The sequence below is a fragment of the Caloenas nicobarica genome, chromosome 4, assembly GCF_036013445.1.
Source record: "Caloenas nicobarica isolate bCalNic1 chromosome 4, bCalNic1.hap1, whole genome shotgun sequence".
Lineage (NCBI taxonomy): Eukaryota > Metazoa > Chordata > Aves > Columbiformes > Columbidae > Caloenas > Caloenas nicobarica.
Window position 1 is genome coordinate 43,290,175 of NC_088248.1, and position 25,569 is coordinate 43,315,743.

The following is a 25,569-nucleotide window of genomic DNA, read 5'->3' on the forward strand; positions in this document are numbered from 1 at the left end:
ACCAGTTCCTATATGCAAAGGATTACAACTTGGTGCTTTAGGAATCAGAAAGTCTTTGTAGTCCCTTGGAAAGGGACATACCAGGATTTTTCTTTCCTGCCACAGAAACCCCTTATGAGAAAGTTCTGAGAGAAACTTGAAACTATTTTGCTCTTTGGCAAGCAAGATAAAGAACTGAGGAAAATTAAGTGTTTCGCACAGCAAATAATAGTGTTCTCTATGGTCGTGTATGTTCATGCTACATTTCGTCCCAGCAGAATCTGAAAGCTGTATGCATCTTAAAAAAACCAAAATGTGGTTGCTATAGTAGAGGTTTTTCCCTTCTCTTGGATGCATACTGACATAGTTTGGCCATTCAAATCATCTGTAGTGCTTAAAGAGTTTGGAAAGGTTGTACAGCTAGGCAAGAAAAATGAGCTATGGAAGCATGAGTGAAGATCCACAGCACAAACCCCCAAAATGTCATAGTCCCAGGTGGTGTCTGCAAAGGGCTGTATCCAGAATATAGGATTTTAAGTAGCCAGTATTGTTACTGATCTGTGTAAATTGTTTTGTGCATGTATGTACTTCATACATTGATGCAAATCTTAAGTTAGATTTTGAGAATTTGTATAGGAGATTTTTTTAAAAATTCACCCTGTAACACTTCAGGACTGGACTTTGTTTTGAATGTAAGTAACATTATAAAAGTATATGTTTATTTGATATTAAAATTGAATAAGAAAAATATGTACTGAAACTGAAAATTCCACTATTCTGTAAGTTCATAATTTATTTTCTTAATTTAAATATAATTCTAGTTGTATATGCTTGTAACCGTACTAAAAAATTTGGTAAAGGAAAGTAACACTAAAATTTCTTAGTGTGCAACAGGTAATAATTTTGTAATACAGAAGAGTTTTTAAATTGGGAAAAGAAGAAAACTCAGTTGTGATTTTGATAGACTTTCAGTGCTATTTCCTTTTAGTTTTTCTGTGCTTAGTGCTTGAGCATTGTAGACATTGGATCTTGGAGACTTATAATTCAATGCAAAGTTTACATTTTGCTCTTCCAGTTGAGTTGACCTTCGCTAGCTGCTTGTATTGCACTTGCATGGTTCAAATCGTAGCATCAGCACAATCCTTTGACTGAAATACAGACCTTAATTCAATTGAGGTCATTTATGATCTTATATACTAATTTTCGTCTATTTACTGCATATTATCAAGGTAAAATAAATATTAATAGTAAATAAAACAATCATAACAGAATTCAAATGCATAATAAATATGTTTATACATAGGATATTAGAATTCTCAAAAATTATTTTAGCCTCAACATCCTGTGAGTTTTTCCATCAGAAACACAACTTCAATTTTTTTTTTCTTAAATATCAGGAACATTTCAGACTCAAGTTTTTACACACCCAGACTTTATGAAGAACTTGATTTGATTCTTTAGGGCTTAATCCAAATTTCATTACGGTAATACAGGTGCTTGATAGCAGAATTGGTTGCAGAATTTGTAACTAAATTAGACAAAAATTGCCTTTGAATATTTCTCTACATGAAAACTTCAAAATTTTAACAATATCTGCCTTTTAAACCAGTTCAACATCCTTAGCCAATGAGATCAAATATAAACCTATACTTTTGAGAACTGCAATATGCATATTTAGGTAGCTAAATGAAATCAAACAAAAAAAATCCAACTCAAAACCCAGGCTACATTAAATTTACACATATATAACTATGAATTAGACTTTAAGTATCTGAGGAGGCTGAGACGGTTGTTTTATCACATTTTCAAGTTTTAGTGTATAATATAATTGTTTAAGAAAAAAGTTGACTACTAATGTGCAATTAAATTGCTTAGCAGAGGATAAAATTTCATGTTGAAATGTGAAGATTTTATAGATATGCTATGAAATGGTATAAAAATCAGATATTAACTGTGATGCTTCCTACTGTATATTTATCTATAATGATAATGATAATAATAAAAATAATATCTGCATTAGCTGCAAAAACAAGATAGGTAGCAAGTTCAAGATGTATAATAAAATCGTATGTATGGTTTGTTTCCTTTTTGTAAGTTTTTAGAGAAAATGTTTGGCCACAGGGTTTATATTTAGTTCATAGGCTCTGTCCTATTGTACTGAAATAACCTTTTAAAAGCACAGGCAATTTAATATCACTAACATACTTTCTTTAATGAAGAATGTGCCCGTATCTTTTGATTAGTTACTTTAGCTACTGAGGACATAATGCAGCTCTTTTTGTCTTATATATCTTTTTTGCATCAACAACAGTGAAAGCTGCAGACTGACCTTTCCAGCTGTGGATCTTCAGGGTTCTTCTCTACTTTGTGCATTTAATTTTCATTCCAGATGCTAATTCAGTGGTTTCCTTTTGGAATTTTCACAGACACACATCTTGTGGGTGAAAGCTTGTATTCAATTAGCTTTAAAACTGCTATTCTCATGCACATAGTTGAATATATAATATAAATAGCTATTTCTTCTTGATAAAGTAACTTTTAATATTACTATGCTGTGTTAAAGCACTGCTCAAAATTATGGCTATATTTTTTTAGACCGCTAAGCATATCTGTTGACTTAACTAGAAATATGTTCCAGAAAATGTTATTTTTATTCCTCCTATTTTTTAAAAAAAGTATATGTTTGTTTTCAGATGGTAAACAATTCAGCCTTGTACTGTGATCCCTTCTTATCTAAGAGTTGACCATTGCACTATGATTCATGGTTTACTCTGAGTACCTATAGGCTAGATATTGCTTTATGTTGCATTCAGAGGATATTGAATGGAACAGAATAATTCACCATATGTAAATGCACAGGATGTGTGAAGTCTAATATGACTATTGGAGCATAAATTAAAATTAAAGCTGAAAATACATTTACTTTTTCATAGTTTATCTCTTGATATCCATTCTGAAGTATCAGTGTATTTTCTAATGCTAAAAGAATTCCAGGCATAAGAAGCAAAAGAAAGCTTTTCTCTAAACTGCACAGTAGGGGAAATTATACTAAAGAGAAGATCCTTCTTTACCTTTGTGGCTAAGCAGTTCATCATGAACAGCAAAACTGGTACAATTTTTCTGTTGAAGAAATTAATTGATTTTGTGCAAAACCTCTTTGTGGAGTAGATCTCTAAGTACAGAGGGTTTTGACACTCCAAAGCACAGGACATACATAGTGAAGCATGCTTTCAGGACAACTGTTCATTATATGCACTATGTTATGCTTTTGTTCTTGTATCTTATTAATAGTATGTAACACTTGAATGTAAAATCAGATTTTCATTACATTTTCTTTTATTTTAAAAGTAAGCCAGAATCTGTATTGAAAACAGACTTTTAAAACTATTAGATGTAGTGCACTTTTAAAATTTAATTTATGAGAAATATAAATAGCAAATAGCTTCATATTCAGCATTGCAGAACATGTGCTTTGCTTGTATCACCTGAATGCAGATACATAAGACTTCTATATTAATAACTATGCTACAGAGCTACACGAAATTTGCTGACTTGAAAGCCTGCATGGAAGGAAGAACAGTAATTAAATCTGTTATCCTCCAGAGAAAGTTAAGAGGTAGGATGTGCATAATCCTTTTGTTGTATATGGAATGGAGAAACATGGGCTTAAAGGAGATTAGAGAGTGAATGATGGGTAAATGGAATAACTAAACTCAACAAGTACTATACTACAAGTGATAGTTTCTGTGCAAAAATTCACATTTGCATTCTGAAGTTGAGTTTGAAATTTTTCACCTACAAGAACATTCTTTTTTAAAGTGTTCAAATAGATGAAAATTTAAAACTTAAATGCTTATGCAGCTCTTATGTAGAAAAGCATCTTTCCATTTTTCCCATTTTTCCCATATTTATATACCTTTTACTTCAACATTGTTATGAATTCAAGTCTTTTTTGACAATGAGAATCACAGTAAATGGAGAGTGGTTTTTCTATTGATTACCATGATCCTAACATTCTTTTAAAACCAACTTAACACTGCAGAAGGGAAAACCTTTTGGTTTTGCTTATAAACCAAAATAGCTTATATGGCTTGATGGCTTCATCTTTAAAGTATCCACCTTTTCGTCTGAACACAAATAAGGAAGGCAGTACTAGATTTGACAAGTATTTTAGAGAGTGAAGAATGTTGATAGCTAATTTTTTTCAGAAAATGTCAAAGTTAGTGTATTACACTCCTTCCAAATACTTCTTGAGTTAAACTGTAGATGGTGACTTTTAAAAAATGTTAAAAAACATTTTAAAGATATTCAAGCCCATTCTACATAATCATTATAGAAATACAGTTAAAATGATTTAATAATTTGGAATAAATTGTCTTGGTTTGAATGGCTTTTGGAAGATACAGTACAGCACATAGTAAAGATTTTTTTCCTAGCATTTTTTTTGAAATGCACTTTACCCCACTTTGGAGAGTAATAAGAATGTTGGTTATAATGCATAATATACCACTTGTAAGTAAAGCTGATTTGATTGTGTCTTAAGTCTCTGCCTTCCAATACTCCAGAAAATCTCTTCTAACCAGTCATCTTCTTTGAGGTGATGTTGTATAAATGCAGTGTTTGTTAGGATGTGTGTTTTATAGAAATATAAATATAAATATTAACATGTAATACTTATTTTTAATGCTGTATTTCTCCCTTATCCTAATTTTTTGGTGCAAGTACAGTAAATGTTATTCTATATTGTAGTCAAAATACTGCTCTTCTGAATTTTTCTCTTCGAAGATTGTCTGCTATCACATAGTTAATTAAACCATAATTTATGTAATTTCTTATTTACCTGTGTAATATAATGGCATATGTGGTTTCCTTATTACACTTGACACACATTTTCCAATATTTAACTAATGCTTATTTATTAGTATCACCACTGCTTACCGGTGATACTAATTATTATTGAGATGCTTTTTTTCATCTCTTTGTTCCTTTTCAATATGCAGATATGCCATATTCTCTCTTTAAGACTTGTATGTCATATGTCACTCTTTTTTTTCCCCCATTCTCTTTCAAATAATTTGTTAGTTCCATACCTTTGTGCAAGAGGAATACTGCCGCTGAAAACTTCTGTTTGCACCTCAAGACATTCACGACACTATGCACGTTCTCCACTTGTCAATAGCTAAATAAACTCTTAATTTTTTTTCACCAAACCTTTTTTTTTTTTCATAAAGAAGTCTCGTATCTGAAAACAAAACAGAACCAAACCCCACAACCCCATCTTTTATTCTAGAATCTATGGGCATTGTATTCCTTATATTTCTTTTTCCCAAACACTGCATAGTTCGTTTGTCCTGCCTGATATTGCTTTGGGATTGATTTCGGTTGTTTATGGGAACAGGACTCCACATAAAATGCAGTCGGTTAAATAGATTTAGGTACTCAAACTTCTAGAATACACCTGGTTCTCAGTAATTTGGTTCAATACACATACCTGAATATACTCAGAGAAAGGAACAAAGAAATTTATGTTCTTTAATTTCTCCCAGTATCTCTCAGAAAAACAGAGAACAAATTATCTAGTTGCATCATTTAGTGTAATGCAAACCCTGACATGAACTGAGGTAGCAGAATGACTGTGACTACAAAGAATGTCTTTTTAGAAAAGGATAGAGGGAAGTCTTTTTTCCCTTAAGCATTTCCCTTAAGCATGTTCTAGAAGGTGATTACAATAAATGGCATTGTAGTTTGTGGGTGGTATGAAAGATAGAGTGAGAAAATCTGGAAGGCAATGAAAAACTATAAAAAAGTTTTATGTTGCATATATTAATAAGGGAGGGAGTGCCTAGCCAAAGTCAGGGTGTAGCAATGAGACCAGGTAGAAATATGGACAGAAGTAAAGACGCTGTTGTACTTAGATGCTGTAGGGGGCTGCAAATGCAATGAGTATTTTCTAAACACAGTTTTCTCAATTTGTATTCATTTTGATGTTATCCAAACCCCACTATTTTGAGAACCTTTAGAAAGATTTGTTACTGTACGTGTAAATAAACACCACTACAGAGAGATCTTGACATAAGTTTATTTCATGAAGGAAATTATATCTTAATGCATATTTTTAACCTTATTTGAAAAATTGGAGGTTGAGATTTGTGGTCTTTCCTCAGAAAAAAAGCTGAATTTGATGAATTTTAGAGTTATGCTAAAAAATCATTCTGAAATTCTCATTTGATTTGCATTGAAATTTCTGCTGACTGGCAAGTAAGTTGTAGTTATTCAACGTTGGAGTTTAAGAAATCACACACGGATTCGTTTTTCAATTTTCTTATAATATGTAATTAATTCACATCAGCATATTGATAAAGAAGATGTTTGAAAGGTTTATGAGTTGATTCAAGGTACAAGGTTTTTCATTTTAATTTTGAAATGCAGTGTATATTTTGGTATGTTTGCCGTATCTTTCCTGCAATACTTTATGTATATAATGATTGGAATTGCAAATTTGAAGGAAAAGTATGTAAAGGAATAATCTTTCCTTTCTTAGCCTAGATTTCTGATTATTTTATATACTTAATTTAGTTAAGTAAATAATTTTGTACTTTGGTAAATACATGTCTTGGTAAATATAGGATTTCAAGGGTCTTGATAACTTAGTAGATTTGAAAAATCAAGTCCGGAAAAATACTACTGTGAAAATGTAATCCCACATAAAAGTATTTTATATGACATAAGTCTGCTTGCTATAGGCATATAGTAATGCAGCTGAATTCTGTTTCTGTTGAAATAAAATTGGAATTTTACTGTGAAAACAAGATCAGATATTTAACAATTTTTAATGTAAAAACTTGACATATTGTTAATACATATGGTGTATGTGAACAAATAAAGATTTTATAGAAACATTAGTACATAAATACAGATTTTCATGAAAAAAAAAAAAAAAATGAATAGGCTCGTATTTTTCCCACTATGGAGTTAGCATAACTTAAATATTCATGAAGCACAATAGTTTCACAACAAATCAAATTTAATTAAATGATGCATTTTCACCACTTACAAAAGGTTTATTAAAGGTTTATTTGTTCATGCAAATTAAAGTGTTAGAGTAAAAATCCACATGAAACTTGACACTAACAATTAAAAAAAAAAATATTGGAAGATTTCTCGCCTCACTGCAGTACTGTGCCATGTTTAAACTGCTCAGCTTGTCATTTAGAATCTTTAATGAAACCAGGGAGGAGGCTATTTATTTGCATAATAGGACATAATTTGCCATGGTGAGGTTTTAATTATTTATAGACTGTCTAAAATATTTAAAATGGCATCACTAAGGAGCATGAAATGTTGGATAATGCCTTCATTTCAGGTTTCCTGCCGATTCCTTTATGGGTCAAGCATTTTATTTGTAATTAGCATATAAGCATAATAGCTTTAGAAACACGAGGAAAACAAATTCGTTTTGGTGTGTTCACAACCTGAGCAATTCAAAATCAGCAAAGGTCATTGGGGGCACTGAAAGCTATCAGAACATGCCAGAGAGGTGCAGCCAGAGGAAAAAAAGATGGGTCAAATGTGCAAAATAGACCTAATGCAAAGTTCTATTCAAGTACATCTTTATCACTAGATGTTCTTCTTTCTTCAGAGAACTACTTCAGGAAAAATTACTCAATGCTTCTAATCTATTATATAGTAATATAAGATGAGAAAACTGTGAGAACAGATACACACTCATTTTATGGAACTACTAAGTATATGACATAATCCAAGAATAAAATTCAAATTTATGGAACTATCATACAAGTCAGTTAATTAATTAGAAAAAAAAATCTTCTTAGAGCATTTATTTTCAAAACAATGTCTTATGTTTTTCTACCACTGTAGTCTCCAGGTAACTCCAAAATACAAAATCTGAAACAAACTGTTGATGTTTTCTGCCTTTATCTCTGAAGCCTTGTAGATTAGCTTCCTGAATAACACATTCAACCTTTTATTGTTCCACCTGAAAAGTAATTTTTTCCTCATTCTGGGTTACTTTCTTCAGTTCCCTAATGACTTAAATTAGATCAATATTCAGTTATTCAATCTGTTTGTGTGTGGGTGTTCGTTTGTTTTGGGTTTTGGGTTTTGGTTTTTGGTTTGTTTGGGGTTTTTGTTTGTTTGTTTTTACTTTTTAGCTCCAAATTGAAGTCTTAAAACATTGCTTTTTGTTTTCTTCTGTTATCACAATCCTGTCCAGTTATCAGCTACCATCTTCAAGCTATTTTCTGATGCTTTTCTGTAATCTTATTTATCAAAGCAGAAAAACATCCTTGATGTGTCAGTTAGCATCAATTTTATGTGAAGTTTTCTCAAGGTTCAGTTAAAGTTGTTACATATTTAAGAGACACCTCAGCAATTTTTATAAGAACATCTAGGCTTTCTTGAATTACAGACTTGTCCACAAAATTCCAGTTGTTTTCTAGTTTATGGTACCTAAACTTTTGATATCAGACAACTCTAGGTATATGTCCTCTCCTCTGTGGAAAAACATCAGGTTATTTTTCTATGTTTTGTTTGTACAACATTGCCTCTTAGAAGTGAGCCTAAAATCAAAGTAATGTGCTCAGAGTCCGTTTTCAACATTTTTTGAGAGGATACCATGTGTTACTTCTGTAATTTCAAGGAAATTTTATTGTATCTCTTCATCCACAACTTCTCAAGTTGTCCAGAGAAGCTGTGGATGCCACATCATTGGAAGTGTTCAAGGTCACGGTGGAAGTTGCTTTGAGCAACCTGGTCTAGCGGAGGGTGTCCCTGCCCATGACAGGGGAGTTGGACTAGATGATGTTTTAAGGACCCTTCCAACGCGAACTGTTCTATGATTCTGAGTCTATGACTCTTCTCTCTGGTGAGTTTCCTGGAAAATATGGGCAATTCTGTTAATTTTGATTATAAAGCTATAAAATTCGATCTTGATATCAAGCTTTTTAAAGGAATTTTGAGCCTTTAATTTTCTTCTTAACATACTCTTCCTTCAAAGTCAGAGTTTAGAATCACAGTGATCACAGATATGCACCAGAAGTCAGGGTTGTCGGTCTTGATTTCACAATTTTTTTCCCTATACAGTAGTGACTGTTGCCCTGAGAAGGTCTAAGAACACAATCGTTTCTGTAATAATTTTGATGTATAAATAAATAGCTTAGTTTGTTACTAGTTTTTATGTTTTGTTTTGGTTTTGGTGTTATTAGTTAGCTAAGAGCGACTTGTCACCTGTGACAGATCATGGACAAAATGCCTACAGTAGAAAACTGGCTATCTTAAAAGAGGTGTAAGAGACTATTTGTTGTAGCCAGGCAGCTGACCCCAGCTCCGTAAGTCCACATCCTCTCCAGCAGTCCAGAAATGTTTCAGGGCCAGTTTCATTCTTAGCTTAATGACAGCAATGGTTTTGTCTAATTAATTACACAAATTTAAGAAAAGAAAATGTACATCAGGCCATCAAGTTTATTGCTATGCATTTTTATTCTCTTTATCATAGGCCTAGTGATACATACCTCAAGTATTTTGAATGACATTATTATCTGTAGTCATAATTAAGAAAGTTGTGATTACCCTGTTAAAAGAACAGAATTTTTAATTGCAGCTCTAGCAACTTCTTTCTAATATTTACTCCTTTACAATGAATGTGATTTCCAAAAGACTTCTGTGAAGAGCATTGTTTTTGGGTTTTCCGGCAGAGGAACTGCTCTCCTGCTTATCTTTCTCTCCTTAGTATCTTCTGTGGCTCAGAGACCAACCTTTTTTCCACTCTGAAGAAACTTGAATATATCAAAGGAAATCTGGCATTACCACCCAACCCACCCACCCCCCCAGAAAAAAAAAAAAAAACGTATCATAAAAGTATCATAACATATTGGAAATTAAAAAATGTTTGGAGGCAGGAAAAAATAATCTTAATATTAAAAATTCACACACACATTTTCCTTGTTATAAGTTTATTAAAAATAGCTGTTGCTTTGTTCATCTGAAGTCACTATGAAAAAATGTAGACATTACTTAATAGAATTTGAAATTCTACTTTATTATTGAAGCTTCACTTTCTCTTGAAAACTGATCTTATTACTTTCCATATGGCTTTTTCTTTCCTTCTTGTTACTCTGCTTTGGGCTGTCTCTTTTTTTGTATTTGCATTCTTATTGTAACTTTAAAATTACCCATATAGAATTCTGGAAACTGTAACAGTAATATGTAAATTTACCTCTCCCCTTTATTCTTTTTCTCCATGCCCAGTGAAGATATAAACCTATTTTCTCCAGACTTAGTGTGGAAAAACAAGTGAATAACTGGTTTTGCCCAGATAATTCTGCAAAAGGATGCAAAACCATGTCATAGTAATAATTGACTAGGCATTTACTAACATGTTAATCAATAAAAGCATTTCTTAATTACAGATTTTTGTACTTCTCTAGGTTGTCAAAGTATAACTTTTACATTTGTCATAAAATATGTTAGTCTTATTTTGTTCACTTTTTTGTTTATCACAGAATATTGAGTAGAATCTTGACCAGCAGTATTATTGAATTTATGTAGTGTGAAATGGGTTGAATAACTTATACCTTACAGGAATAACAGAGCATTGTACAATTTATTTTGCATTGCAGAAGTTGATAGTTGTTCCATATTTGAAAACGAGAATTCTAACCCACACAGTTTAACTCTGTTGACACAATGATGGTAATCTGAAGAAAAATTGACCAGAATGGATACTTAAGAATATAAAAAATTCTAAGTTCAGTTCCAAAATTAGATGAACTTACTTGACTAAAGACATTTTGTCAAGTTATATGGGAAATGGAACAAGAATTTCTAATGTGTTGTCATGCTATTTGCTTAACATTTGGGAAATCAGAGAGCCAGCATGCTAAACTGATATTCATTAGTATGTTCAGTGTGAATGTAGTGAACATTTGCCTGCCTGGATTATTGTGCCAGCATTTCTTATTTTTATTATTGATTCATCTGATTTTTGTTTGTTCTTTACAGATCTAGAGATTTTTTTTTAATTACAAATTAAAGTACCACCATAATTAATATCTGATTAGGTGAATGTAAATCAGACACCTATCCCTAATACAGTTATCCTATGTCTTGAAGCATATGCCAAAAACAAGATCATGATGATGACACAAACAAATACTATGCCTCCTTTAAAACACCAGAACTAGATAGCTATAACATTATAATTGAGATAATTGTTAGGGTATTTTACTGTTTCATTAAATGGAAGACATTATGGGGCTTTTAACTTCATGGACTGATGTTTACAGGACTTTAAGTCCAGTGCTTTTTTTTTTTAGATACATTGTTCAATTCTTATTCCAAAAATTCACTCCTATTTTCATTCTTTTATCACTATGTTGCTTTCAGTTTTTCCGTTTGAGCTTCATTGTATTCTCCTTCCATTAAGGTAGATTCATTTATAGGAATTACTTCTCCTAGGGAAATGAAAAAAAACCATATTGCATTCTTTTAGCTCTTCAGCTAATTCCAAGGATAAATTACTGTGCCTCCTTAAAATTTTGTCTGACAAAACCCTTCCTTCAAATGCACTTGGATTTTTATGCAAGCCTTGAAATTCTTGTGTTATAACTGTGTTTGTTCTGATCACATTCTAAGGTCAAAAAGCTTTGGCAAATGTAGGATTTTCGGTTTAATCTGAGCAAAACCATTAAAAAGTCTGTTCTGTGTGAAAGTCCAGAAACAGGCATGAAGTACATCCTGAGTTGTTTTGTTTTGATGAATCATAATTTGCTGCATGTGAGAGGATTATAGATTAAAGGCTTTCTCTGTCCAGAAGTATTTCTGTCATTTGGTCAGGAAACAACAATATGGCATTATGTTGCATTCATTTTCTTACTGAATGTTGCACAGGGGCAAGGGATGAACAAATTTTGATCATATTTTGTACGCAAGCTGCCTTTTGAATTATCTATGTGCCAGTTTGAAGAGTTTTTTTGCGGTCCTTTCCCCTTGCTATCTTCACTATTTACATCAGTCATATGTTATCTTTGAATTCTGGGAGTTTTACTCATATTTAAGTTGTTATATTTAGAAATTCAGAAATTGTCTCTTCCCCTTCAAGGAAGAAAAACAGATAATAACAGAAGATTCACTAACCTGCACTGATCCCATAGCATAACATTTGATTAATTGCAGAAAATATTTTACTAGAATACAGTGAAGGAAATTATCAGGGTAGCATTTTTCCTGGCAAGAAATACCTTCTGTTGTAAAGATAACACACTTGTAAAGTGATCTATACCTATCCCACACTTCCAATACAGTATCAATATACTTGTCCAAACATTGTGAACTATTTTACCATATTTGTCTAAACAGCTGTCAAGTAAAGTTCTTTCCCTAAATTGAAACAAGTTTCAGATTAGTATTTTTTTCAAAAAAAATTGCTTTCTCTTTATTCTCCAATGGTCATGTTTATTATAAAGGTCTAAAACTTAGATGGCATTATTACTATTTTGTATTCTCAATTTTATTTTTCTAACATTATTTTGATTTGAATTTGTCTTTCCTCAAAGATTATTGTAGCTCTGCTCTTCTGTGCTCAGGGAAAGACCTTACATCACAGTTCCTCTAAAGATATCTCTGTGGCCTTCTTGTTACAGGTGGATGTCCTACAGCAGGGCTCATCTTCTGCACTTTCTTAAATACTGAAAGGCTATGACAAGCAATAAAGAATACCACAATGAAAGGAGATTACAGACACTCTTGGCAAAATTACTGTTACTAAGTTATTTTGAAAGAAAGATGGTACCTAAAATAACTGTAGCTCCTGAATAAATAATAGAAATGAGCTGTAAATAACAGTAAGAAAAACACAGCATTACCAGTGTGGCACATTCAGAAATCATGAGTCTACCCTAAATTTATCTTAATCTTTAAATTTGCTGTAATATATCTAGGTATGTGTGTACGCTATATATAAGTGTCTGTGTGAGACAGAGTGTCTTTAGTTTATGTAAATTTGAAGTTGCCTTCTTGTATTGAGAAAAACAGGTAGACTTGAAGCATGCTAGCAAGTATTTTTAAAGAAAAGGGGAACACCAATTTATAAACTGGAAGCTGATTTCATATACCTCTGTTACAGTAGTATACTGAAATACTAATTTAACTTTCCTGTAACAGGAAGGTTTTATACATCTTGGAGAAATTCCTGTTCAGGGAAGGTGGCTTTTGGAGATGGAGAGAGACTAGAATTTATTTCAGCTGGAGGCTAAATAGGTACTCCTCATTGTAGAGTGTGAATAGTGGATATAGTCATTGACGTATCTTGTAGCCGCCTTGTCACGTTCTCCTAGCAGCTAGCATGTTGTTCTCTGCAGTGGATAAGCCCCTGTGGGCTATTTATAGAAAATTTGTAGCATCTTGCTGTTGCTGTGGCTTTCACATGCCATCCTGATTCTGGCAAGCTGCATCATGGGTACAGACAGGCATCAGCTAACAGCGAGCAAAGGTGCAGATGAGCTGGCTGTGTATCCCACATGGGACACACAGGGCAGTTTCCCTCTACCCTTTTCCTTAATTCTTAGAATTGCTGAACCTGGCCCTGGGTATAGAAGCTTAGTTCCTTTAGTGTGCCCTTGCAGCAAGGGTACGGTATGAGCTCATTAAGAAATATAACAAACAAATAAGAGCAAACAAGAGCTCAATTCCCGTTGGCCAGACTGGTCTCTCATGTGAATTCACTTACCACTCAATTCATATGGTTTCACAACTTATAGCCCATAACTCTCGACTCATGCACCTGTGAGCAAAAATGTGTTACCTAGCCGATGGTGAGAGTGCTCCCCCTTCCTCCTCTGTCACGATGTGGCCGTCCCCTGTATCACACCAGGAAGCTGAAAGCCTCAGCAGTCCAGTTGCTGTTGGATCTGCTTCAAAAGAGTGAGTTTGAGTAGGCTGATGTTTTGTACCTTCAGGCTTGGAAGTTTATTCTATACTCTTTGTGTAAGTTAGCAGATTCTGAGGTAACTGCCAGACAATCAATATGCAAAGATGATGGCTGCAGGAGACAGCAATGTATGGGTGATAATCGCTGCATAATGGCCTGTTAGCTCTTTCTGGCCGCCCGTCCTGCCTGTGTGGTGCTCTTGCTTGGACCTAGAAGTGCTGCTCCCAGCACACATCAGGCCTTAGCATGAACTGTGTTAGCCAAAATCTGAGCAGGAGTTGAGTGAACAGTCACTCAGTTGTGGCTTCTTTTTTACTGATGTTAATGAAACCAATAAATCCGGTGTCTTCAGCTCTTTGAGTTTAGACATCTGATGTAATTTCGGACACCCTGGAATACCAAAGAATCCACAGAGGAGTGGGAGAAGTGATGCCAATTCATAGGAAATGAATAGATTTTTGTGACTGTCATCATAAAATGGTTTTGCAATAGAGTTTTAGTTTGTAGTTTTAATTTCTTCCTTCTGAAAAAGTGCTTTTGATTTTCCCTTGACTTCAATTTCACTGACTAAATCACTTAAACATGAGCCTGTCTTTAAGCACACAGTTAAGTACTGCAGAAAATTAATATATGTTGCAGAAACAGTGCTAAATTTTGTTGCTAACAACAGCACTTGCAAAAATACTGAAATGAGATTTCCATATGTAAATTTATTATTACTCAATTTCTCCCCAAATCCCTTCAGCTGTTTTGAGTACCTGAACTTCATGTCTTAGATAATGTGCCCTATAGACATATTGCTTTAAAGCTTATACACCCGCATGGCATATATCATAAAAACAAGAGATATAGCCATTTTATTCACCTAAATTTCATTAAGACTTCTTTTATACAATGATTCTGTTTTTCTTATTTGATAGTTTTATTTCCTTGTGATTAAAAATATTTTCTCAAAATGTTAGGGTACTGCATCTTTTCAGATTGTCATGAAGCATAAAGTATTTTTTCTACTGAAATGGAACTTGATTTCATTTTTATTCTTGTAAGATTGCATTAGTTAATTCAACGTAGCTCACATTTGGAATAAAATAAAGGACAAAGACTTAAATGAAAAGATCTTTATGATACATAGCATAGTTGAAGTGATAGCATAAAAGAATGGTCATGGTTCTCATAATCTCAGAAAAGTTTAATAAACATTACAACTACTGAAGGAATATAGACTAATGTAAAAGCAAAAAGTGTATTATATGTATGTGTTTTTTATAGAAAGGAGTTGATAGGATCAATGTGATTAAATTAAATGGTGTAAAATATTTAAATTTTTATTCTATGAAATTTATACATATTTATATTAATAAACTATATATCTGTAAAAGTGTAAAGAGGTGTGGATGACAATATCAGAAAGATCAAATTATCTTCATGTGTAAGTGATTAAGATCTTTTTATTTTACAGTTATTCAGTTTGTATTACTCTCTATCTTTTCAAAATTCTTTGTTTTCAGTATTAGTTGATTATGTTCTTGCACATTGCTTAGAGGATAATGATTTAAGGAAGTTTATTCAGAGTTCACTGACAGATTTGTCAGAGAATTGTGGCTTATGATGTGCGGTTCTGTTAGAGTGGTTTTGGAGTGCTTAGCTAAACAAATCAACAGTGACTCGTAGAGCTTGTTTGAAATAAGCTCCTTCCAAGTGTAGCTGCTACTATGCAAGATCTTAGTGTGATTGTGGCTAAGAGAAAAGCAAGAAAGCGCGTGCTATAACAATAATTAAAAGAAAAGGCAGATTTATATTTTCTATTAATTATTCACCGGAACATAGTTAAAAGCAAGCTTAATTTTGCTCTGTAAGCTCATATATAATTAACACTCTTGTCATTTGTTAGTCGTGGTAATAAGGATATATTTAATTTACATGGATTCATGATAAAATAATATTTTGACATAAAGCCCTATTTTAATTTTCATTGTGAGACATGCAGGTAGTCTTTTCCAAATCATAACTATTAAAAAGCCTTCAAAGAAGAAATGCCAAATATCGTTTATTCATGGGAAAATTACTAAGTCAGACACGGAGATATAGATAGGTATGGATATTTTATACCTTTTTCAGGAATAGAGGTAACATATGTGTTGCTTATGAGTAAGGATCTATTTTTTTATCAGTTACATGTTATTTTGAAGCATTGTAACTTACAGTGTGAAAAACCCAATTGGTGCCCCCTAACTGATCAAACTGAACCTTCACCCTGTCATGGCCTTAATAATTCAGTCCCACAGGATCAGCCCACACAGGATGAAGAGTGTTAGGGAATGGGACTCTGACATATATCTGATAGGGAGACCTTAGGATAGAATACTCATTGTTTCATCCTCATTTTAGAACCTGAGTGGATCAGTGCCCTTAAATATTGTTACAAATCTGAAAAACCACAAATGCTTTTCTTACTCAAGGCCAGGTGTTGCTCAATTCTTACTTCTACAGATCTAGTTTTGACAGTAATACTAAAATTTATTAACCCACAATGTAGAAAGACCACTGATAACAAAATACAGTATGAGAAGCAATGAATGAGCAACATCGTAATTCATGAGCTGAGGTGAGAAAAATTGTTTTTCTGCTCTTTCCCCTGAAGAATTCTGTGTTTCTAGGACAGTTATCTCTGGAGACTACAACAGCTATACAAGAGAGAGATCTGTCTCCATTCCAAAAGTTAGAAAAGTTTTTCCTTTAAGTTTTGCAAGAGACCACTCCCCCTACAACTTTTTTGACATTTGTTTTGTAGGATTAATGTTGACATTTTTAGTAATACTCATACTGCTCCTTTTAATGATCATTATGAAGATAATCAGTATTTATTACTGCTTGTCATTACATGATATGTTAAATACTTTCTACTCTTTAAATATTGTAAGAAGTTACTGGAGTTATTAAATAACCATGATTATATGATTCACACAGGGATTTTTGAAGACATTCATTCTTTACATGGGCAACATTGTACTGTTGTTTAACATGACATGAAACTTCGCTAATGTTAACATAATCTGAAACAGTTTTTGGCAAGGTTTACTAATGCTTATTCTGACAGTTAGAATGTGTTGCCCACTTATTAAAGATGCCTTCAGAAATACTACGATCCTCTGTATACATAGTTTTATTAAAATAAATTTGTCTAGGCTGGGAAATTGCTAGAATTAAACTTATGAATACACTTATTTCAGCTCTCCTGTGCATGTGGTTTTTGCATGCAGTCTCCTCTCCTCCCCTCTCCCTTCTCCCCTCTCCCCTCCCTCCTCTTCTCCACTTCCCCTCTTCTCCTCTCTTCTTTTTTTTTTTTTTTTTCCAAACAGGTACACAACTTCATTTATGTATAAAATTACAATGTTTATGTCAAGAAAAAGTATTCATTATTCAGTTTCTGTTTTTCTTCATTGCTTATTGTGTGTCAACATCATATTTATTGTACATTATGTAAAGACTGCTCTGAATACAAAATGGTTAATTCCTTAATAGGATAAGCGTGGTGGTTGTCATGCAAGTTGCTGGAGTACTTCATGAACATTAATAACTGTAATAAACATAAACATTAATAAACACGTTACTTATGAGGCTAAGGGGTAGTCTATTTTACAAATAAGAACAGAGAAACAAGGAAATTAAATGCAAAACCATCCTCCAAATTTAGTTAATGGATTTGAACTGTACAGAATTTGCTTTTTTATATTGCTTAACTGTATATATGGTTTTATTTGTTCATGGTGAAGCTTCTGATGATTCTTGTTGCTCTCCTGTGGCATTGCAGTTTCTCAAAAATCAAAATCCCAAGTATCAAGTGCGCTATATGTGCCCTGAAGACAGGAAGCAATAAAAGAAATAATATTATATATTAAAACTTCACTGGTACAAACTGTAATGATGACATGACTGTAGAGCTCACTGGTAATCATTTTCCCAGTCATGTGCAGCTATTGATAAAACTCATAACATCTCACTGATCATTCATTTGTTCAGGTAGCTGGTGCTGCGAAAGAGTTGAAATGGTTTCGTAAAAGATCTGGAAATACTAGTGTGGAGGGACCAGGACTTTATTCTATATGGCTTCTTTTCATCAATATCATTTGGCGCATGATTTGGGCTACCATTAATTGCTTTGGTATCACATGCAGATAATCCAGTTCTCCAAAGTCAGTAGTTCAACGCTGATACTTGAGGGCCATCTCAAAATGAATAGTTGACAGTTATAGAATCATAAAATCACAGAATCATTTCAGTTGCAAAAGACCCTCAGGATCATTGAGTCCAACCATAACCTACTATAGCACTAAAACATGTCCCTAAGAACTTTTTCTATATACCTTTTAAACACCTCCAAGGATAGTGACTCCACCACTTCCCTGGGCGGCTTGTTCCAATGCCTTACAACCCTTTCTGTGAAGAATTTTTTCCTAGTATCCAATCTAAACCTCCCCTGGCGCAACTTGAGGCCATTTCCTCTTGTCCTATCACTCGCTACTTGGGAGAAGAGACCAACACCCTCCATGCTACAACCTCATTTCAGGTAGTTGTAGAGAGCAATAAGGTCTCCCCTCAGCCTCCTTTTCTCCAGCCTAAACAGCCCCAGTTCCCTCAGCCACTCCTCAGACTTGTGCTCCACTTGTCCTCCCCAGATTTGTTGCCTCCTCTGCACTCTCTCCAGTACCTCAATGTCCTTCTCATGATGAGGGGCCCAAAACTGAACACAGTATTCAAGGTGTGGCCTCACCAGCGCTCTTCTCGGTGACAACCAATGATAGGTCAAGGGGCAATGAATACAAACTGGAACACAGGAGGTTCCACTTAAATATGAGAAGAAACTTCTTCACAGTGAGAGTAACAGAACACTGGAACAGGCTGCCCAGGGAGGTTGTGGAGTCTCCTTCTCTGGAGACATTCAAAACCCACCTGGACGCCTTCCTATGTAATGTCATCTAGGTGTTCCTGCTCTGGCAGGGGGATTGGACTAGATGATCTTTTGAGGTCCCTTCCAATCCCTAACATTCTGTGATTCTGTGAGTACAGTGGCACAATCACTTCTCTAGTCCTGCTGGTCACACTATTCCTAATACGAGCCAGGATGCTGTTGACCCTTTTGGCCACTCTGTGCAGTGGAGTTTCTGTATTCTCCTGGAAAATACAGGAATTTGCTCAAGAGTCTTGGGATAAACTTAGCAGCTGAAGTTTAATCTTGCCAGTCTTTTAAAACTGTCATAAACTGTCTTGAAATTATATTAGAATTCTCTCTTTGAGCAGAGTATTAAAAATTATTTTTCTTGTACCCCATGTTTCTTTCTATGTACTGGAAAGGAATCATGAGACTTCAGGGTTTTATTAAGCTTGAAACTTATCCGCAGATTAAATTGTGAACTAAGAATATTACTTGAATTAAAAATGTTTAACTGCACTTTTTTTTTTCTTTGCTAAGAAAGGAAACATTACATTTTAAATATCAATGGGAGATTCCATAAAAAATGTGGTGATTGCTGGGTTTTATGTTGCCATGTGGGTGACTTTATCACTATATCCCTTTAATCACTTTAATCAGAACATAACACTCTAATGAATTTTCTTATGCTTGTTTATTTTTAAACAGACTTTTATAAAACACTGGCTATAAAGTGCCAGTAGAATGCTGCAATATATAATGATCTACCACAGGCAGACAAAGAATAATATTTATCCTGAAATTCAAACATTAAAAAAAAAAAAAAAGTGCTGTGAATACTTCGGCAAGGATATTTTGTGGGTTTTAGTCATTAGAGGGGGCATTAGAAGGGGCTCAAGCTATATTTTGCCTGATTCACATAGAGTAGTTATTCTGGATCTATTCTGTTCTACTCTTAACCATTTGTAGCGCTATGAAGAAAAGTCAGGTGGGAACTTAAAGATCAGACAAGTGCTTAAGGGTGCTTAATTTCTATAATACTTATGGTGTTGTACAAATTCCTTAACAGCTGCGTTGCTCTGAAAGCGTATGTTAATGCTAGTATTTATAAAGTAGAGATGTTGCAATGAAAAGAATCATATTCCTAATACAGAGTTGTGCCTTTCTGGTAACTCAGCTTCAGTCCAGATACCTGCAAGAAGTTAGGTGGGAGAAAGCAAAGCAGAATTTTTTACATCACAGTTAAAGAGGATCAGTTTTCATGCTACTGCATTAGGCAAACAGAATAAAAATGTGTGTATGGTTTTGAAGTCTAAGTTAAAATAGAAAGCCCATTCCTACAGGAAGCAGGAAATCTTTAGAACTGAATTGAATTCACGCTTCCAAACAGGAGGATTATTTCAGACTATGTGCTAAACATAATTTATGGTGAATAAAATTGTTATTTTAATAAAAAAAAAGATTATTTATGATTGTAATGCATCCAGAACTATTAAAAGTGTTCTTATTTGTGTGTCACAAATACATTTTTAAATAAATTACTTAGCCATATGTGTCAACTTCATATTTAGGATCACTTTTGTGTTAATGGTTTCTTGAAAAGCTACAGCATCAAGACATATTGTGCATTAATCATGTAAGGCATTTATAGTACCGTATTTATCATTTGCTGTGTAACATAATGCAAATCATTACAAAACTGATGGATGTTTTATAGATAATGTTTTGGTCTTTGTGGCATAAATAGGTTATTAGATTTAAAAAAAAAAGTTAGAAAAACATCAAACCCTCAAGTCAAGCACTCCAAAACTAGAAAAGACTAAAATTGCAACTGTTTTAGCAACAGTAGTGCAGCTTCTTTATGTGCTTCTCTGCTAGGAAGCATCTATTGCTATAGGAAATTCTGTGCTTAGTGACGAGTGGGTCTGGGGAGAGACACAGAGCGGTGACAGTCCAGGGAGAGCTGCCGCCCCCAGCAGTCTGGGGTCATCTCAACAACTGAGGCTGTGGCTGAGCATTTCAGTGCTGAAGCAAACAGATGAGCTCGAATAACTGCAACAGTAATTAAAGGTAATCTGTCAGAAGCCGTGCCTCAGGTACAGAGGTGTGAAATATTAGTGAGAGGCAGAAATAAATATGTATGTTCACATCATTTTTCAACTTTTATTTTCTACCTCCTCAGTGAATGTAAGACTTCAGGTTTCATGTAATGCACGCTTTACAGGATCCTTTCTTGAATAAAAAAGAATTTTGAAACAGACCATTTTAAGATGCCTCCGTCATGGAATCTGAATGATTGAGAATCTGCTAATTATTTTACAATAGTAATATTATTTCCAAATCGCATGTGAAGTTTAGAAGCATTGCACTGAAAATTACAAAATGCCCATTCACTTTGGAAGTCCATCTTTAGAGACATTATTTTTTCAGTTGGTCATATTTTTATAGCACTTTATATTCAAATGATTTTAGTTGGAGATGTAAATAATGAGAAAATCTAAATTCACAATCCAAAGAGCAGTTGAAGACATAGTTTTACAATGTAGAATGGTGACTTCCTAAAGCACACAAATTTTCAGATACGGGTATATGATAGAATCGAATTAAAATATTTTCAGTTACCACTCATCATCTCAGTTCCTGTAGGAAGTGTGCATTTTCTTTGCCCACTCTAAATGCAAACTGAAACTGGCTTGCTTCATTCTTGCTCCCTTAAAGTATATTTTTACATATATTTTCCACTGATGATTTCTCAGCTGCCCATCTGTGGTGCTGTTGACCACTGGGATTTTTAGTGGGATGTATGGGTTATATGGTCTCCATAAAATTTGCTAGTCACAAAAACAGTTGATCAGTTCGGGAAATGGAGTAGGCATCTACGAGGCTGGAGGTGGACAGAGCACTCTAGTCTGGCAAGGGATAATCTACTCATAAACCTGCTACAGGTTAATCTGAGCACCAACTGGATTAATAATAAAGCATAGTTGGAAATGAACTGCCTTTGTAAGACCGGTTAATCTACTGATTTGTGTGATGCATGAAAGCATTGAAATTTATCAGAATGTAAACATAAAAGTGCCGTCATTCCAGTTTTTGCAAACGTACAATAGAATGTTTTCAGCAATGTCTATAATAAACTAAGTATAATTATAAAAATGGATGTAGTTATAATGCATGACACAGATAGCAGGCACATTAGTTATCATGAGTAAAAACAATGCACAGTTTTGGTCATCCACCAAAAGAAACTAAGTGTGCCAGCTTCTGTGTATTTACCAGCATGGTATTTTTGATCTTAAGTGTATCTAAGTAGAGCCAACTTTGAAGACCTAATCTGCTGATTACATAATCATGAGATATTACTTACCTATTCAAACTATATCACCTTCATTACTTTAGAAATAATTTTCCCAGAAGTTCCTATAAAGAGTTTAATTACTAAAAATGAAAGCATTCCAATATAATATTTAATATGCATAAGACTAGTTTCTCAGCATATTTATCTCTGTAATCAAAATATCATTCTGCTCATTTTGTTTTCTTAAAAAAATGAATATAGCAGTAAATTTTGTAATCTCTGCACTGTAGCTCACTTTTATAAAAAGAACATAGTTTTTGTTCTGAATTCAGAAGGGGAAAAAAATGGTAGGTTTAGTTTTGTTTTCCTTTAAGAAATTTTAATTTCAGATACTCTTGCCTCATTATGGATGCTGTTATTAGCAAAGTCACAGTTAGGGGAGCTTTTTGCTCATCTGTATACATTTCAAAAATCAACTTCTAATAGGAATCTGTATGTCATGATAAAAGTAAAAACAAGTTCCTGGTACATGTGGATCGTACGATCCTAGGCAGAGATGAAGTTACAGTCAGCCGGCAGGACCTCATTTACTCAGCATTTTTTCAAATGTCACACTCATGTAACTCAGTTGATGAAAGCTGACTTACATCCATGGATGGAGTGTGCGAGTTAGGTTGTTGCTTACAAGTACCCAAAGATGTGGAACCAGATAAGAACTCCGTAGCCAATGACTGCACTGGTAGCCCTTTTAGCAGTTTAGAAATAAATCACTAATTTTCAAGTTCAGAATCAACTGCTACTACTGAGGACTCTAAAATCTGACCAAGTAACTTTTGTATGTTCTAAGCCATTATTTATTGCCACGTTCTGACCAAAAAAAAAAAATTCTTCTGTTCCCTTTCTGTCATTCATTGTCTAGCTGTTAAATTACATTTACACAGCAAAATCTCACCTATACTGCTTTTTCTCATATTGCATCAACAGTAACTAAAACCAGTAGTGTGACGTGATTAAGAATAGGAGAAAAAATAAGACACAAGATGACGAGTTACATTATGAAAAAGAGACTTCCATTTCCTGGCTTTAGTTTAGCTTTCTAGGAGTTTAAAGGCACCCCTTTCTCTCATGCTGGATGAGCTGCCTGGCTCTGTCTAGGATACCTAGACTTCACTTTGATTGAAACTTCTGTAACTTCTGTAATTTCTGCATACCATTTTTTTCTGAATTAACTCTGAGGTATCTGAGCAAAACATATCAGTTTTTCTTCTTCTTCTTGTAATCGGAACATATTTATTTCCAAATTACGTGTGCACATAGGCTGTACTCAAAGGGTACATGACACTCACACCCCCCCGCCCCCAGTTTCTCTCCTCACCATCTGTATCTCTTGTGTTGTGCCTTCTCCCTGGAACCTTATTTGTATTACTTAAACCTGTATGCTGTTTTTCTCAAAAGCCGCCATACGTCTAGGAACACTTGGCAGCTTCAACATCAGGCAGAAACTCCAAGCAACTTGACACCTCACTGAAAGCAAAATGTTGCATATAGATTACTTTTCAAGGTAGCACAGAAGTGGCCACAGTTTCTGCTGTAGCATGCGGACATACACAAGTAGTCGGCTCCAGGTTGCAGTACATGTGAGTCTAGGGCCAATGGTTTGCAAGCCACTTAGCTGCTTTGGAAAATACTATGCCCTGTCTTATTGAAACTGTCTTCTATTTATTCATAAGTGAATGCCTTCAAGAACATCTTGTATCCAGATGTCTATTTGGCATTTGCTGGGAAAATAACATAGTTACAGATTATCTAGTCTGTCAAACTGCTTCTGGCTGTTTGAATAAATTCATCATTTATTTATGTAGAATTCTCAGTTTCTTTCTTTTGTCTTGAGTCATCATGTAACAGCAAATTTGTTAATGTTGAAACCAGCACATATACATCCATACATTCATACACACACACATATATATACATAAAGATATGTGAAAATGGAAAGTGGTGGGAAATAAACTGGAGATCAAATAAAAGTCTTGTGGTGTAGAACAAGGTTTCATTTCAGAATTAATGGATGTATGTTTGCAACTTAAAATCAATGCTGTGAAATTATTGCTATTTTTACTGCTATCCGATGGGGAAGATAACATGGACTTTATAGAGCTTCATTAACTTAAAATAATTTTAGACCTTAATCCATTTCTAAGGAGGGAGCATAGCTGCCTTGAAAATATGTGCATGTACTGCTAGCTCATTTTAATATGCCTGTGCTAATACAAAGTTTTTGGGAGTTTTTGCTTTTGGATGTGAAACGGAAATGTAACAACTTCCCTTTAAAACCTGTTTAATTATTTATGGAATCGGTTGAAATTATACGCTACCTAAATTAAGGTGTTTGATAACATGTAAAAGAAAATAAATAGAAATAAAAGTATTTTACTATTTGATTTTTTTTCTAAGAAAAAGGAAACCTATTGAATCATTTAAGTCATGAAAATGAAGACAGAACACAGAATTTCTGAAGAAGTACTCTCTCAATTACATAGTTCTCCACTGTTCAAACCCCTGATTTAACCACTTTGTTTTCTGAGTTCCATATATTAAGCACAGTTACAGCCATTATTCCTGTGCTGTGTATGGTCGGTGAATATAGTGCAATTATTTCTTCTGTCTGGTGTGAATTCAGGTCTTCATCTTCCAGGCTCATGCTTATGGTAACCCCACAACAAAAGTTATGTTCCGTTTTCACAGAAGTTGCATTTTGCCACCAAAGGGTGTAGTTTTGTAACACAAATTCACCTTTGAAAATCAGTTCACATGTCTTTATCATGAAATTACAGCTTGCATTATTTCACTTTCCTGAAACTTTTGCAGAACTTTGATATAGACATTTGTCAGAAAGTATTTGTATGTGAAAACAATATGCTATATCTGCACCTGAGATAAAATTTCTAACGAAATTTAGGACCAATATAATGATTCTCTTGTTATGCTTCAGAAAAGTATTTTATATTCACATTAAGCTTTTTGAAGAAATTCCATGGGAGTTCAAAACACCTTACAGTACGGAATGTGTATCAGAAACCCAAATGCGAAAAATTAGTGAATGAAATAGTTATTTGTCCTGCTGTACTGAAGATTCTCTGGTTCCCAGCTAGTGGCATTGAATAACTTAAATCTCCAAATGTCCTTAGCTTTGTGAAGAAGGCCGTTTTCAGCCAACTTCATTAACAAGAATACATACAGAATGCTATCTATATCTGAATACCTTAGCATCAGTTTATGATTCACTTTTCTTGGTTTAGTACACTCCCTGTAACTGAGTTTTTTCTGTGGTAATTGTAAACTGGCCATTCCTCAGAACCGGTGGTCAGTCTATGAAATAATATTAATATAGTTATAGTAGTCTCAGATAACGATTAA